We start from the raw sequence: 17,454 nt of genomic DNA, 5'->3' as shown, positions 1-17,454 counted from the left end.
CCTAGAATGTTGTTCTGCTAAAAATACAAGCACTCTTTGGTTCCTCTTATGCCTGCTCAGCAAAACAGCACACTGCTGCTGGAGATGCAGTGACAGCGTGCCGAACTGGGCTGCACCAGGGGTGCTAGGACAAAGGCTGGGAATGAGCAAACAGGTGAGAGAGGGGACAGAAATTCCTGACTTTAGAGTCATCCTGGTTGGAACATCTCCTGCCTCAGGTCCATGGGCTCTGGAAGTGGTGATCTCACAACAGAAAAACTGTACTGGAGATGGAGATATGGTCCTCAAGGGAATCAGACAGTAATATCATCCAGTCAATCATCTCCTGTCTTCCTTTGGTAAGAATTCACTACATCTAAACTGCTCTAGAAACCATCAGCTTCAATCAATAGGATTGTTCTAATAAACTTACATTTATATCTTGAATTCATTCTAGTCTTTAACAAGAATTTAAAATTCTTGAAAGTATTCCTCTGCATATATACAGTAATTTATGTGGGTTATACATGATAGAGAAGTTTCTTAGAATAGTTTCCCCTTCATTTATCATGTCCTGAATAACTCATTTGCTGGCCCATGCCCAAAAATAACAGAACTATTCTCATGTTAGTGCTGATAAATATTTTCTTCACATCATCCTGAATTTTCTTTTCTATTTGATATTATATACACAAGGAAAAAAACATAGACAGATACATTAAAATATACTAAATTAAAGAATTACAACAAAACAGGAAATAGGTTTACTGCAACTTTATATACTGAAAACAAAATGTGGTCACATCAAGGCAAATTCCAGAGCAACAAGACAGTCAACTCAGTATGAAATTAAACAAATACGCAAAAGAAAGTCTACAAGAAGGTCTAGATTTTATCCCAGGATGCAAGTTCAAAGGGGAGGCAAGGTGACAGCTCAGGGTCCATAAACCTTCTTGTATGCATGGAGAGTAGGAACCGGTTGTCAATAGAGGTAATAAAAAGCAGCTTGCAATATCCTACAGAACGAATTGATTATTGGTAGGAGCTTGCTGAAGCAAGTGTTCAGGAACTGCAATCGAGATTCATCTCTATCTCTAATCTACAGACTCCAGGATTTTGATTTTCATTTTGCTGTCTCCCCTTTGGTTGGGATCTAAAAGGAGGTACAGAAAATGGGAGAACATCAATCCACTCAATTTCCCTGTTCAGTAAGACCATCCTACAAGATTAACTGCAGTCCACTTTCAATACAAGAAATCAAAGGATTGTGCAGAAAGGGCTGACAGGAGTACCTGAAATAATCCAATAATTGGATTCAAACATTGGACCCAGATCTCAAATTTAATGCCCAACCCAAAAAAAAGAAGGAAAAAAAAGAGGAAAGCAAGAGCAATAAGGACAACCAATGTCATATATTGCCAGAATATTCCAGGCATAGGCCTAGTTATTTATGAATATACATAGTTTGACTAAATGCCCAACTACCATGTAAAAATGACAATGATAACTGTAATGCAACTTTGTTCACTATAGCATAAATGCCAAACAAAGGTACAATATTCCACGTATACTTTTTCTATTATTTTGTTAGGTATTTATTTTTAAATGGAGTCAGCCAGAACAAACAGCTGCCAAGAATCTCTTCCAGTGTATGAGCAATCTGCTTCTAATATTTACCATGTTGTGGGCTTGCCTTTAGAGAAAAGGAAAAAAAGAAAAATGTTCAGTGTTTGGATACAAGAAGTCACATGCAAAATGCTACATGTTACCTCTTGCTGCATCTTCCCCTATGCTGTACAGGTAAATTCCTCTTCCATTAGAAACATCTGCATCCCTTCCAGAGGATGAGAGACCAGCCCGATGTTTCCATCAGACAGCAATGGCACTCATCCCAGGACAAGCAGGTGATTTTTTTCAGTCTGCAGCATTTATGATGGCACTGTTCCCTACCACTGCTTATCTTCCAGCTGCAAGTGATAGCGTTTCAAATTTTGAACCAAATAAATCAGAATTAAGATATTACCTGATCCTCTATATTTTTAGAACTAGGTCAATAGTTATTTTATTCCTGGAGCCAGAGAAGTTTGAGCAAGAAAAACTGTGTCAATCAGTACAAAATGTATTCATTAGTTTTGCATGCGTATTGGCTTAGATGTCTAGTCCAGCTTCACCATTTCTGTACTGAAATGAAATACATTATGCTGAAGCAGACAACCTTATTAGATTTTGACCTTCACTACTAACTCTGTCTAGTTAATTTGCTATATCAGAAATGTAAGTTACATGTGTGCTGAGAGGTGTGCATATTGTGCATATAAGCATTTATGCATTTCTTACACAAAAAACAAAATTTCTGCTTTTGCGTGTTAATTGTGTCAGAAAAAGAAACCACAATGGGACCATGCACTTGCCTGATAAAGCCCAACTCTATTACAAAAAGCATGCAGTGTCCTTTCTCCTTCTACACAATACAATCAATGCAAAGATAGTATCTTCAACATTTCCCAGATCTATCCTGGTGAACACTTACCTGAAAAACCTGTTAGTCACAGTATTTTCTCCACTCTTGTGGAGATTTTGTTCTGATTTTGTTCTGCTTTCCTAATGTTTTTCCCTTAACCACAGATGTTTTTAACACACCATCTTCCCATCCCAGGTACAGTTATGAGATGACAGGGAGTACCTATTCTGCCTTCAAGTTAAGCCTCTGTGCCAAAGGACAGAATTTTGGGGACCAGGAGGCTCTCAGGCTTTTGGCTCTTTTTATAATGCCCTTCTTAGTTTCACTATAAATCAGCTCTATCAAACATGTAGTTAGGTCATCCAGTCCACAATAACACATCTTCTTTTCAACAAAAAGACTAAGAGGGAAAAAGGGATCAAATTTTCAAACAGGTTATTTATCTGACACGTGGAGACAGTGTATCTAACAAATATTAGTGTAAGTATTCACTTGCATTTAATTTTGTACTTATTAAAAAAAAAAATCACAAGTTGATTTGTTTCAACTACAAGATGCTGGGGTAGATACAGGAACAATTAGCCTTAATCATCACGTCCTGCTCTTGCCTTAAAGTTTAATATATTATTCAGGATACAGCATCAATTAATCTGAAGAGCACACAGAGAAATTTTCTTTATGTATCTGCATCTGAATTTGACAAAAAGAAAAATGTTAAAGCAGAAATATATACTGTTGTCTGTTGCCAGTTTATTGCAAAACAGACATTTCAGTCTTCCAAACTCTTAGTGCAGAAAGGTCTCAGATAGGATGGGAACTGGCATAATTCTTCTAACTTGTAAAGCAGTTTATTTAACATTTAAAGATTTGATGTCTCCTCTGTGATTTTTCTCTTATGTTCACACGCATTATTGCCCTTCTGTAAAAATAACTTTATTTATTTTTAAAATATAAACTCTGTATGATGAACAAAAATAACAGTGTCTCAGCTTAATTTCCTGCCACCCCAATTCTAATGCCTAAAGACGTGGAGGAACAAATCAGTAACAATTGGATTTCTGCTCAGATTTCACAAACATGATGAGAAAAGGGTGACAATAGAGACTGTATTTCATCAACCTAACTGCTCTCATCTAACATAAATATGAAATCTTTTTCCTGGCATCCAGCATGAAATAATCACTATAGGTTTTCTCCATCATGTATTCAATTTACCAAAGAAATCTCAAGTTCAGTTAAATTCACCCTGCATTACAGAAGGTCAAAAGTGTTTTTAGTTGGTGTAGTTACAGAGTTTGTAGTCCAGTGAAGACATCTCCAGCACTGGGATAATCCTCTACATGCAACTTTCCTCTTCCTAATTTCTGAACAATATCCTGGGAGGCAGCCTAGTAGGGACCCAGACCTCTTTTGCTTTGTTGTATGCACTGAAATGGCAGTAAATAACCATTCAAGAGTTTTTAGAAAATAAGAACAAAGACTGAACACCGTGAAAATGAGGGCAAATTACAAAAACTTCAGTTCACAATCAATAAATTAAACTCCCTGTTTTAAATCAGCTGGTCCTGCAGCACAAACTTAACTTGATAACAAAGGTCAGCAGATACTACTGGGAACAGATGCATCAGGAATAAGGAAAGGAAATGCTTCTGTCACTTTTGGAGCTCCTTTATACAAATCCACCATCAAACACTTATAAGAAGCACAATTAAGGAGGAAAATAAACCTGCAAGTATCACATTTCTAGAATTTTTAAATTCAATTCATTACTATAAACTGCTGGAACTTGAACTGCATGACTATGTGCCCAAACCACTATAAAAGAGCCTTAGATGTCTTTGACTCCAAACAAAACTACTGAACCTCAGGAAGAAAAGAGGAAAAGGAAAAAAGATATAAACACCTGTGGCATAATATTCTCTTCAGAAGCTGGCAAAGTTCAAAACCTTAGCCGGCTATGGTAAGCGTCCTGTAACAACTTGGCATATTTGGGGCTCCATGAGAAGACTGCTTAAGTTCAGACAGAGAACTTCACAAAATACTTCTGTGGACATCCAGCCTGGGGTGTGGGAGTTGCCTTTCAAAGCTACTAAATATGTGTCAGTAACAGACAGAAAGCTGCTTCCAACTGTTATGAAAAGCAATTAAAGAGCAAAGCAGCAGAGATCCAAGAACCATTTTCTGGATTCCCTTATTGACTGCGTGATTGGAGAGCCACAAGAAACCAATCATGCTGGGTGAAAGACAAATGGCATCTTAATATCAACTGTAAATGTCTACATTTATTTAGTACCCAGAAATGTGATGAATCCCCAGGAGATATATTAATTGCTGCAGGAATTTAGATTAATTCATGCATTAATGTCCTTCACCAGTGTCACTCCTTATCCTTTCTTTGCTGGCTGTTGAGGCTGCAAATACCTGAACCAGGGAGAGAAAATAAATCCTGATGTCTTCTGATCTGGAAGGATATGAAGCAGAGCCCCAAAAAGGCTCAGAGAGGTGCCACCTCCTCTGTCTCACAAAGCCTCAGGAAACATTAGCCTATAGCATTTGACAGCACATTCAGAACTAGATAGATAGACAGACAGATAGATATTAAAATTATTTGCATTACAGTTTTCATACTGAATTTCCTTGATTGAAGTATTACATTAGTTAGAAACCAAGACCATTTATACACACACAAAATCCAGCTGTCGTATTTGGAAAGCCATTTCTAAAACAGTTAGTGTGAGCACAGTTCTACAGAGAACATCCTTCACCTCCCCTGAAGTTTAGTTTTAAAAAGTTATCATAGCAAAAGCTGTTGGGTTTTTTTTAGAGTAACAACTGGTGTACCTTTTAAAATGGCTTATTTATTTATAAAACATTTGTGTGCATGGACAGTTAACATTTTTTAACTGTCTTGGTGCTGCTTTGTTATGACCCCACTGTGTAACACTATGAGATTCTTACCATTCAGGCTAAAGCTACTGAAGCAGAAAGGTGAGGTAGTACTTCATGAGCAATTACTTTCTGTAGAACCCTGAAAACTGGATATTTTAACATCAGGTTATATTTCACAGAAAGCCTTCACCAAATGCAAAAAATGTAGAATGTATAGCCAGAGGGACAGGCCACATTCAGCTTAGCTTACCAGGCTAAGCTGAATATTTGAGGCAGAACTTTTAGAGGAACATGGAAGATGAACATTTGTTTGACTACTTATGGCACACTACAATACAATAATGATTTCCAAAAATGCTCTGGAGGTGTTAGTGCCTTTAAGACACCTGTTAAAAGTTTAAACAAGCCCATACAAAACAACAGTACTTGCACAACACACACACTGCCATTATGGTCGAAAGGCTTTAAACAGAATAGTCCAAAATAATGACACTGCTCATGACTTCCAAAACCACCAAGGAATGATGTTGTTTATGTTAAGTGAATGTCAACAAAAGCCTTCCACAAAACTCAGCTGTCAAGTGTTTTCTGTAAGTCATTACCACTCAGGGAAGGTTTGTATTAATCTCTGTAGTGAGATCCAGCCAGGAGAATTTCCAGCCTGCAGTGGGCAGCAGCAAGACAAAAGCCACAAGTACCCTCTGCAGCCCCAAGGGTAGGTCCCAGTTCTTGACACCACGCTCAGCTGACAGGGAATGCTGCAAAGCACATGCAGGGATGACTGCTTGGTCTTGCAGGAGCCATGCGAGCTTGAGACACAACAGCATCAGCCATTCTTAATTGACAGTGCCTTGCCTCCCCAATGCCATAACAAAGGTAATTCATTGGGCTGCCTTTTCTGGCCACACGCCTGCGAGGATGAGCTGTTTCATTCATGACATCTAGCTTTAATGTAGAGCTATAAATGTAAATCCCAACTCTGAAATATTTACCCTTCTGTTTATCTCTTCAGTGCCTACCTCTTTAGTATTTCTTCTATTTTGCCCAATACAATAACGGTGTAAAATGCCTCCTGCTGGGATACACTGTAGCTATAAATGTTGTACAATTCCTTTAGGAAGAGGGGAGTGCTTGCTTTCTAGTAGTGTGAGTCTTACTTTTATGGTCCTATTAATTCACAAGTTACCAGGCTGTAAATCTGCCATTATTCTAATGTACTGTATTTTGGCTCCTCTGCCCTTCAAGCTACCACATACTTTTCAACCTTACAGGAGAAAGAAATCCACGTTTTGAAGAAGGAAACATTCCCACAGACAACAGTAAAGAGGATGTTTTAGCCGGCAAGCAAAACATAGAAACCAGTCATCTGATAAATATGTATTTTACCTATAACTGCAAACCCTACAATGTTCTTGTTAAATACATATGCATACTTGGCCAATGAACTCTGAAACAATTTCAGAAAATTAGTAAGACAGTCCTTACAAACTGATCACGTGACTTGTTTGAAAGAATCTGTAAGAGGGTGATAAATAGTATTCCTCTTTGCTTATACTTGCCTTTCCAATGAACGGATTTTATTTATATCTGGTTGCAGCAAAAGTAAATATAAAAATTAAATTTAAATACAAGGGTTTGAAACTTTTTGTAGTTCAAACTTTATTCAAATAAATATTACAGAAAACTTTAAATAATTGAAAGAGATTTACTACAGACCAAATTATTCTTCCACAACTACAATTACTCCTACTTAATCTAGTTACCGCAAAATTCAGCAGCCTCCACCCTCCTTGCAGAGGGGTAAAAGTGAGACTGGAAAAGATGTTACAAAAGGGCCATTAACACACTGCAACTTCTTGGAACTTGGAAGAACATTGTCTCCTGTGATGCTTTACAAAACCAAACAGAGGGGGTTTTTGTGATATTATGCTTCTGAATCTCTTTTTTTAACCCTAAATTAGTAATTTAGCATATATAAATATGCATTATCATTTAGCAATATCAATAAAAGGACTGGGAAAAGTGTCAGAAAATGCAGGAGCAAATCCTGTGCACCCCTCCCACAAAGGCCAGGGCTGTCTATCTGGAATGTCCTTAGAGAACTTTATACCAGAATAAAAAGTTGAAGCTGTGACACTTTTATGTAGGGATAAGCTGGCTGGAAATCATGCAGTCATGACCAGCTCCAAACAAAGCCTCCTGTCCCTCTTCCCATGAGGGTGATAACACTAAATCAGCCCTCAGAAAGTCGGTATCACACAAACCATTCCTCTTTTGAGAGACAGGCAGCCTCAAGAGCAAACACCGAAGACACCAAGTTGAGAAAGAACAGATCCACGAGCTGGGAGTTTTTCTTTAGCTCTATGCCAAATATGACCTCATGCTTGAACTACAAACAAAAGCTAATAATAGTTTCTGATCTTAATTTACAAAACAGAGTTTTTACACATTTTTGGAGTCTTACCAGAGCTTAAAGATCCATAAAACCTAATCATTGCCCAGAAGAATGTTCAAATTCCTCTCCAGCAACTAGAAACAATTAATTGCTCTGCATCTAGTGCAGCATCCCACAAACATTCAAAAGGTCGAAACTATTGATTACCAACTGTCAAAGCCCATTTATCAGTAGGGGGAGGGGGGAAAAAAATCAGTATTTGGTATTAAAATAAGGTCAAGTTCTTTCTTGTTCATTTCAATCCAGTGCTTTCTACAGTAAAAAATAAATAAATCCCTACCAGACGTCCACAACACAGGACCTAGGGAACCTTCTTGAATTTTGAAAGAAAAACTGAACAGACTTGTCCCACCAAGGACACCAGAGCTTTCAGCAGTTCAGCAGAGAATTATATTAGACAGCTCTCAAAGCTAATGGAAAAAATTGTTGAGATGAAGTCAACCAAGTAAGCAGTGAAGCAATGACATCAATTTTGGTCTAACAGTGATTCTTCTAGTGCCAATGCATTGCTTCCAGCTGATACCTACCAAGAGAGGCAGCAGCTGGAACAAACTACTTGAATGATGTTATTTCCATGGAGAAAGACAGTGCACATCAGCAACTATCATGACTAAAGCAACCTTCGATATTATAATCACAGACTCAGACATTTAGGCTGTAGAAGGTACTTGGCACATCAAAACTGAGGACTAAATTAATGCTGGTGCAGCAGATGGGTGGCATCTCAAATATCTATCTGCAAGCACTCCCATTATTATGTAATTAAAACTGTTCTAATTTCAAGGCTGTTTCAGGCTAAATGTTGATATTTGAAATGCGGTTTACTGGCTCACAACTCAGGACAATCTCACTAATCAAAACACCTTCCTGGTGATGTTATCCCCATGATTCTGGTCCTCAGCTGTTTCATCCTACAGGACAGCCAACCAGTGCAATGAACTGAAAAGGTCACCTTGGATCAACTAATTTCACTCCACTTAGGACAGAAGTCCTTTCTAATTTCACCCCAAATGCAAAAAGAATCATATTATTTTAATATCTGAAGGTCAGTCTATCTTCTGTCCCCTCCTTCAGTTTCAGTCACAAATTCAGCCCAGGAGCTTGTACTTTAATTTCAACCAAGTGCTGACTACTTTAAGTTCCAAAACCAGATCTGAAGCTCAAAATTTCTGATAAGCTTACTTCCTCTTCTTTAGGCGATCCTTCTTCATTACTTCCATTCCACCAAAGACCACTTCCAGTGCAGCAAAACAAAAACTCAGTAAGAAACCAGACTCTGGCAGGTCCTTGGAGATGTTAATCTTTTAAATAGGAAAAGATCGCAGTGCTCAGGTGCTCTGTTCCTCTTTCCACAAGTTTACAGACCTGGGGTAGCTTCTCTGCAGAGTAGCAAGTACAATCAATGTGGTGAAGAAAAAATCTATTACTGTTAATTGCTAATGAAGTAAAACCCTTAAGACACATGCTGCATTGAGTATAAAAACACAATGAAAGCAGTTTAATGCCTACTTAAACCACTGCTATGAGGAAATGCTCATCAATCCAGGGTGGTGAGATGTGGGTGTGAGTGACTGACCCACAACAGGGACCAGGGCCAGTTACACAGGAAAGGGGCAGGAGCCTGTTCCCTCCTGGGCCAGCAATGGAGGGGATTACCCAAAGCAGCTCTCTCTGGAAACCAAAGCCAGATCCCCATAACTCATCATTTAATTAGAAGTACTTTGCAGAGCACACGCAAGAGCAAAATAGCCTCACAAATCTAAATTGCTGAAGCTGAAAAGAAGAATTTGCGTTGTGTACCCTTAGCAATATGTTTTTGTGATTTTAACTTTTTTAATGACTTCATTCCATTCCTGTAAATCTGTATTTTGAATAAACATGCTTTTATCATTAAATCTCCTCAGTGATAAAGCTGACTCAGAGTAATATGACACACACCAAGACCTGCTTCTTTCCAGGGTACCGACTCATCTTTCCAGGGCAAACCAGTGCTCTCTTTGTTTCCCACTGAATAGCTCAAAGCCTTCCTGAAAGCCTCCCAGCAGTCTGCCACAGCAGCACAAGATTTCAGCTGTAGTTTCTCAAAAGCTATGTCTGTGCAGTCCCCCTCTCTCAGCAGTGTGAAGTCAGTGGGAGAAAATCCCAGAACTCAAATATCAAAAGAAATCATATTTACACTCAGCTTTCCAGGAAAAAAAAAAAAAAAAGGAAAGGAAGGGAAAAAAAAAGAAAGAAAAGAAGACAAACAATGCTGTAACAAATATTCAACAGGGTCCTTAAGAAAACGAGCATAATTCATAACCTTTAGGTACCACCACACCTCAGGGTTCCTGCCTACCCCACCAGTTTGTGAAGAAATAGGAGGACCATCTCAGTTAAGACACAGCCTGAGCCTCAGCAGCTCTGAGCAAAGAGCCTCTTCATTAGGGTGGCTGATTAATAGCTGATTAGCACTGACATTCATCACCCCCAAGCTATCACAGGAGGGGGCCATGCCTGAGGGAAGTCTGTTCTGCCTGCACATGTTTGTAGAAGGCTCTGAATGCAGCAGTTTGGGCAAAGTCCCCGTTTGGGGTACCAGCAACTGCACTGGCTTGCATGCCCAGGTGCCAGCAGCTGGGGACACTGGGAGGGATCCAGAGGCAGCTACAGGCTAGACTGAGAACATGTATGTGCACACATACACTGTATATTTGTGTACAAAGATGTGCTATATAGATGTCTAGATTTGTCTTTCACCCTACACAGCTGGAGAGGAGAAGCCAACCAGGCCATCAGTGGCACTCCTATTTGTGTCACAGCTGTGCATCCTGTCTGTGTTGATCTGTGTGTCTGTGTAACTGTGTTTATACACACAGACACACATATACAGTGCACACATGTGCCTCTTGGGGATACAACCACACCTGGGGACACAGAGCCACAGCAGCCTCACCTCTCTTTGCCTATTAGATTCTGCACCCCCTTACTCTGCACATTCTTGAAATGCTAGCAGCCCTTCAGAATGTATTTGGAAAATTATTAGTATAGCTTAAAATGTAAAGTGCTGTTGGAAAGCATCAAGCACTTCTTCTGAAGACTGCATCACCAGATACCAGCCTGAATCATAAAATGCTTTTTGCAGCTCTGCATGATATCCGTGGATCCATCTGAAAAAGCATAATAACTACAGGAGGCTTCAAATGTCTTTACATAACAATTTGAAATACAAAAATACACTGGCTTACTTTATACTGCTAAAACACTTAAGGTCCTCTCTTTTAGTATTTCAGAAAGCAATCAAAGAATCATCCTTCTTTCAATGCAGGATTCCTATAAAAACAGATTCATCACCTTGATCATGTGTATCTGAATGTTGTTTAAGAGTAATACAGATAAAATATGAATTGGACTAATTCAATTTTCTTAAGAAATGTATACGTATAGGTAACTGGAAAAAGTTCAAGAGTCCATCCTTACCAAGAAAATAAGGATATACTACAAATACTTTTGGAAAAGAGTTTCCTGCTCTCTGAGAATTCATTTCAGCTGTGGAGTACAATGAGGACATATTATAGCCAAGACAGCACAGGGGCAATTTATTCACTGGCTCTAAGTGATGGGAACAGTCTAGGAAAAATGAAAATCATGAACCAGTCTCCAGTTCCTTGATTCTGAGAGTGGACTGCAGTTAGAAATCAGAGGTTTGCTATTAAGTGCTAGGTACTGCTTTTCATTGGGGTATAAAAACAGAAACAAAGAACTGATTCTCCTCTTCTAGGTTCAGTTTGGAGAAGCAGTAAGCTCTGGTTCTCAGTGTTACTCAGGATGAGATAGGCTATACCATGGAAGCTGCAATCTGTTGTGAACATTGGAGGGTTTTGAGATTGCTCCAATTTCTAGTGAGAATGCAAGTTCTTTGGTGTAGCTTCAGCTACTGGGAAAAGGTCTGACACAAAGTTCACTGAAGTTTCTCTCTGACTACTGACAGCTTTACATCAGGTACAGAGGACCATCCAAGGTGACTAACATTTATAGAGCAGCAACATCAGGACCTGATGGGATACAGCTGGTAAGAGCAGTCTCCACCACAAGGAAGATCCTGAAGGGATGCCTATGGGCAGAAAGGATATTTGGCTATGGGCAGAAAAGCAAAACTGGACAGAAATGCTAAAAGAAGACACCAGACCAGAGTTTTCACATTCCTGATGCTGAATTCTGCACCAGTCATTGCAGGTAACACTAGCCACAAGTTTCTTCAGAGCTCATTAATTAAAACAAAGAGATACAGACTTATTTGGGACATCAAAAACATACTGGATTGGTACAGTACAAAGCACTGTAACTAGGTACACAGATTTCCCATTTAAGGCTGTAGATATTTGGGTACTCTTAAATTTTCAAGCTGTGTCTTAGACTTCATTTAAGCAAACATAGTCAGGAAAAGAACTGACTGTGCCTGAGTTCACATAACTTAAAATTCACAGCTGCAATCCAGGTTTATAACCTATCATCTTGTGGTATATCTGTGACTGCTGCTTCATAAACCAAAGTGGCGAGAAAACCTCCTATTCTTTCTGAGACTATGCTTAAGAAGTTTAGAAACTTTCTTCCTCAAACACAGACCCTTTACAGGTAATCATGTCTTTCCTGAAGGTAAGGTTCTCAGAGGTCCTTTGTTAAAGCCACTTAAGTTAATGTGAGGATTATGCTTCACCTCCTGCCTAGTGCTATCAACCTGCACCAACATGTCATCGACCTCAGAACAGCAGTGCAGGTACAGCAAGTCCCCCTCAGCAGAAGGATGGCCTGAGATGGACACAAATTTCCCTTGGGATGCTGAAAGTACTTCCCCAGGGGTGAATGAGCAAGGAAGAGACTGCCACTGAGCTTAGTTTAGTTTGCACCCTGTTAATGTTAATATAAATAAATTCTTACTTCAATTTGAGCCAAGGAACAATTTAATTTGTGCTAAGAAACACATACTTAGCATAAAACAGTTACACTGTGCTTTAGTAATACCTTCATTACAGAAAATAAAAACCTGTATGTTTCCTATGAAAATAACAGTGTGCGTTCATGCTGAGGCTAGTTCCCAGCACCAGTTTTCAGTAGTCTAGCTCAGGAGGTTAAAATCCAAAAAGTAAGCTTTTCACCATTTATGGCTCATGTTTTCTTGTTTACATTGCACTCTGCCTTCAGAGAGACAAGGCCAGTCAATAAGAGTTTCAGTTCTTCAACATCAGAGCTATGTTACAGTGCATGGGTTTCCAACACTAACAAAATTACTTGTATCCAAAATAAAACTACTAAATGAAATTAGGAAAAATATTTCATGTTCATAGGAGCAACACAGCTATTCAGAGCAGATTAAATGCCCTGCTTTGCATTTTGAAAAATTAATTTAGAAGACAAACTGCATAAGCCTAATAAAATTGGGACTGCCATACTAAATCGCACAAATATAAATCACACTTATTGCACTTATCTGGTTATTTTTGATCCTAAAAACGGAATTGTTTGAAGACAAAGTCACTTTGTTGACTGTTACAAAACAGCTGTATACAGGTTTCATTAGGTATATGGGGATGGGACCACAATGGGGACATGCATACACAGGCAGGTCACTCTGCAAGATGCTTTGTGCGCCCCATCATATGAAAATGTTGAGCACTACCATTTTACCTTGTTCTGAATACAATCGTAAATGTTAATCAGAAGCTTAACAGCAAAGGAGGGAAAAGATTCCCACATTTCCTATTAAAAGCTATGAAGAAACCCCCAAATGCTGTGTTCTACCCCATGGGAAAGTTCCTAAGAGGTCCCCAAATGTGCCTCATGCCTTTATAAAACAGGAAATCTAGTTAGATTCAAATGCTGACACTCTTGTGTGCTCTGTCCAAGAGGTTTCAGGTCATGAAACAGACCTCACTCAGCTAAATACTACACTCATGTTCACAGGACAAACCGCAGCAATACTTTGAAACCACAGCTAATCCTATCCAAATGGGAATGTAATCTGTTTGAATAAATAAGAAATAAAAGGAAGAGTGAAGCCAAGGAATAACGAGTGTTTCTCAGGGCTGTGTGTCTCGGCTGAGTATTTGAAAGTGGGGTTGCATCATTTGTACTTCATATGCTGAAGAAGACAAACTGTGCCCTGCAAGGCAACACGGACAAATGTCTTGGGACAGAAGACTCCATGTGTTAAACTGTGATTTTCTGCCTGCTGGAGAGTGCTCTTTGAAGTTACTGCAGATGAATTCCTCCTGTAATTGTATTCACACAGGCACACACACTTGCATTGTAGATTTTTCATCTGCTTCTACAGCACTGAGCATTAGGCACAGCCAGTGACAGAACGACTGCTTCCACAGCATAAGGTCTGACTAGTGCAGAGCTCCTTGAGCAGCATGCACTAACTTATAGTGATATCCAAATAGTGCATTTCCTGATGCTTTTTGCCATAACCATTCAAAATGTTCCAAATGGCTTCAGTGGAGCAGACATTTATATTATAACTATTCCTACTGCAAAATGATCTTTATATCCCACACAGAACGGATGGATATTGCAAAACTGACCTGAAATCAATGAGTTTTATCTCCACTACAAAAAGCTCTCACTGAATAAATTAAAGATAACATATTTGGTATGTATAATGATAAATAAAAGCATAGTGGTATTAAGTGCCTTCCCAGAGATGAGGTATTTGGCCACGTGTCGCTCTGCCATGCTAGCTGTGCTGACTGCAAAGCTTACAGCCCTTGGCTTGCCCCAGTGCCTGTCATCTCCCTTCACTGGAGATTAACACCTGCCCTGGACTGCTGGCACAGCTGCCCCCAAGAGATCCAAGAGAATTCCAGCACCTTTTCAGCTGCACTGAGAGAGCGCAGTACTGGGAGCTAGCCTGGACAACTGAGACTTAACACAATGTGGATCCCAGAAGTGGCTGTGCTGCTCACCTGGAGCATTGCTGTGCAGGAAGGAGCAGCCTGTGAGCAGCTGGATGGGGACTTCTCCATCTCAGGAAGCTGGAGAGGCAATGGGATCACAAGCAGGACACAAAACTCTATTTCTTTGTCTGGCATCACAAAGTGTCACAGGTTTGCACCTACAGACACAGCAACCCACAGACCTACAGACAAGCACCAAACCTGTTTTGAGCACGTGTCTTTTGAAAGTCCCTAAGAGACTGAAGTGCTGAACACTGCAGGTCTGGCAGATTTCTTTCCTTTATGTATCATTTTTAAAGAAACAACCTTTTAATATGTATGAAAGGTGAAATGAGTGTTCCCAATATGTCCTACAATAAATCTCCCTGGAAACACCCAAAATCTACCTCCCTCCCTCTAGATGATCCCACGCTCCCCACCAGGATTTCCTCAGAGTTTGGGTCTAAGATGAAGGCATCCTAAGCCTGCACCTCCAGTCCTCTACTCGAGTTTTTAGTGTTTCTATTTCTCCTTCCCTATGAATATTCATGAACTAGCTTTTATAACTATTCTTGTCATCCAGAAGAAATTTAAGTGGAAGCACATGTGACTTTTGCCATTTTCCTTTCTGTCCCAAGGATTGAAATAGCCACAGGGAAACTGCCTAAAATGTTATCAGAATCACTTGTCTGAAGTTTGGCAAAGTTTGTGAACTGGCAAGTTCTGGAGCTGTCTAATGGCAAAATCTGGAAAAGAGCTTTTAGCTCAGCACATTTGGAGGAGAGGTTCTCCTGAAACCAAAAGAAGTACAGATGTTTTTAGCTGAACTTAAATTCTACTCGAACTGGTAATGCAGGCATCTTACTCCCTCAGCTATAAAATACAGCCTCACTTTTTTTCTGAAATGATGACCTTGTAACTTTAAAAATATCCCTGAATAATATGATCTAAGAAGAAGTTAGAGTAACTCATTAATTACATAACCATGTGAAAAGAATAGAGCCTCCCTCTCAACAATAAAGATTCTGAGAGATAATATAAGGACATTGGTAGTGCTGTGATCTATATAGGACTCCAAATATGCCTGTAACCAAAACCTCTTTAAAGTACAGCCTGGGTTAAATAAACAAAGACTGATCATTGCAAGCAGCAGTGCTCAGCTGAGTTCAGTCACTGCATATCCAAAGGTCCTGCTGGATGAATATTCAAACAATGCATTCAGCCTCATGACCTTGGACTCTGCTAAAGAAAATTCCAGGAGACCATCGAGGTCTGATTCTTCACAATCTCTCTGGGCAGAGAATGTAGAGATCAATGACCTCAAAGTGTAATGTAACAATCTGGAAGAAAATATAAACCATACTGAACTAGAGTTGTGAAAAAGGTAAATAACTGCAAATAGCCATAAAGCCACTTCAACAGATATGAAAACCACAGTAGGGGCAGGGTAGGAAAGGAAGGGAAGAATATAAAACTGCAGTATCAAATGACAGCACAAAATATGCCAAAGGAGAGCTTTGTAGAGAATGGACATAAAACTCTGTGCACACATTGTGAAATTTTGCTCCTGTAGTCAAACTGGGGACCAAACTACATGAGAAAATAAGCCAAGAGTTGACAGTACTCCCTACTCAAAAGAGCTGTGATGCCTAATGCATTGTTCAAGTATATTCATTATCTAGAAGAAAGAAACACTAAAAGGAATCGACTACTTTCCTTAGTAGGAAAAAGCACAGATTTTGCAAAGATCTCACTTTGAACAAAAAAACAGTCCTCTTTTTCAGTATCAGTGCTTACCTTGGACCTAGGCAGTCCAAAAGCAACAGGGGAATTTTTTCCTCCACTTTCAGTTGTTGCATGTACAGACAACTGCAACCCTGTGCCAGGTGAGCACAAGGACGATGAGTTCATTGACTTGCATTCCACTGGGCACATAGTCTGTGCTCTCATGGGATATGTGGATACTACACAAAGTTGTACATACCCTTCCTGCTTGGCCAGGTCCAGGCTGGGGCTCACACTCAGTTATGCAAAGGACAAAGCCACAAATCCAAAACTGCTTGTCCCCTCACTGCAGCCCCTCCTAGCCCACGTAGGTACATGATTTGTGGTAAGTGGGAGTGAGGCTGCAGAGGAGCCCCATCCCCAATGGGGACACTGAGAAAAGCAGGTGACCAGCATTGAAAGCAATGAGCCATGGCATGCCCAGGTGCACTGACCAATCACCAAAGGGAACAGAGGGCACACAGGTGCAATGCATGAACAATGAGGGTATAAAAGGGTGGGCTGACAAACAAGGAGAGCATGTACAACCTTCGGAAGTGATATGATGCTATTCTGCATGGGTATGTACTTGAAACCTCATGTAGTATGGTGTTACTGTGTATGGGTGATACTCTATGGCAATACTTTGTGTATTGTAGCCTCAACTGCAGCAAGCCCACAGGGCTAGTTCTGAAAATGTCCTAAGGACAGAGCAGTGGGCCACAGCCACAGAAATGCTTCTTGCTTCCCAGCATTCATGTAGTATAGTTACTGTGTATGGGTGATACTATATGGCAATACTTTGTGTATTTAGCCTCAACTGCAGCAAGCCCACAGGGCCAGTTCTGAAAATGTCCTAAGGACAGAGCAGTGGGCCACAGCCACAGAAATGCTTCTTGCTTCCCAGCACACAGATGAACTGCTCCTTTGCTCTATTTGTCACAGCCCAGTGCCAGCTGTCTCAGGAGGACACAGCCCTGAGTATATAGGAC

General features: G+C 39.9%; 1 protein-coding gene and 1 long non-coding RNA gene across 2 annotated transcripts in view; both read right to left on the bottom strand.

The window, feature by feature from the left end:
• Positions 1–17,454, bottom strand: part of ARHGAP6 (Rho GTPase activating protein 6) — a 311,150-nt gene that overhangs the window by 270,536 nt on the left and 23,160 nt on the right. The window lies entirely within an intron of this gene.
• Positions 1,577–16,834, bottom strand: LOC120504679. Its single transcript, XR_005628093.1, has 3 exons — positions 16,683–16,834; positions 16,496–16,575; positions 1,577–1,672 (listed from the first exon to the last, which is right to left on the bottom strand). It is a non-coding gene; the product is annotated as an uncharacterized LOC120504679 (long non-coding RNA).

Source organism: Passer montanus, unplaced genomic scaffold, assembly GCF_014805655.1.
Source record: "Passer montanus isolate IOZ18808 unplaced genomic scaffold, ASM1480565v1 scaffold3, whole genome shotgun sequence".
NCBI lineage: Eukaryota > Metazoa > Chordata > Aves > Passeriformes > Passeridae > Passer > Passer montanus.
The sequence above is the reverse complement of the archived record's forward strand: the minus strand, read 5'-3'. Positions and strand labels throughout refer to the sequence as shown.